This window comes from Passer montanus, unplaced genomic scaffold, assembly GCF_014805655.1.
Source record: "Passer montanus isolate IOZ18808 unplaced genomic scaffold, ASM1480565v1 scaffold331, whole genome shotgun sequence".
NCBI lineage: Eukaryota > Metazoa > Chordata > Aves > Passeriformes > Passeridae > Passer > Passer montanus.
Window position 1 is genome coordinate 23,250 of NW_024368053.1, and position 364 is coordinate 23,613.

General features: G+C 71.2%; 1 protein-coding gene across 1 annotated transcript in view; it reads left to right on the forward strand.

Annotated features, from left to right (window-relative positions):
• CELF3 (CUGBP Elav-like family member 3) overlaps positions 1–364 on the forward strand; it is a 13,608-nt gene that overhangs the window by 4,130 nt on the left and 9,114 nt on the right. The gene's annotated exons all lie outside the window — the stretch shown is intronic.

The window sequence follows — 364 nt, forward strand, 5'->3', positions numbered from 1 at the left end:
TCATCCCCATTGTCACCCCCCCCCATCCCCGTCATTGTTTATCGCGAGCGCTGATGACGTCAGCGGCGTTGCCGGGCAACGGCGATGGGTAAATCGGGGATGAGTGGGCGGTTGCCATGGAGCGCAGCCGGCCGTTGCCATGGCAACCGCGCATCTGCGCCCTCCCCCCCCCATTCCCGCTCCTCTGGGGGGTTCCGGGGGGGGGAGGGTCCGTCCCCCCCCCAATTAACGGGGGGGGGGAGGGGCGCTCATTAACGCGGCCCCCCCTCCCCTCCCCCCCCCGTTGCCGGGTAACGGGATGCGGGCCCGGCGTTGCCATGGAGACCGGAGCATCTTCGGGGGGCGGGGGGGGTGGGACCCTCTG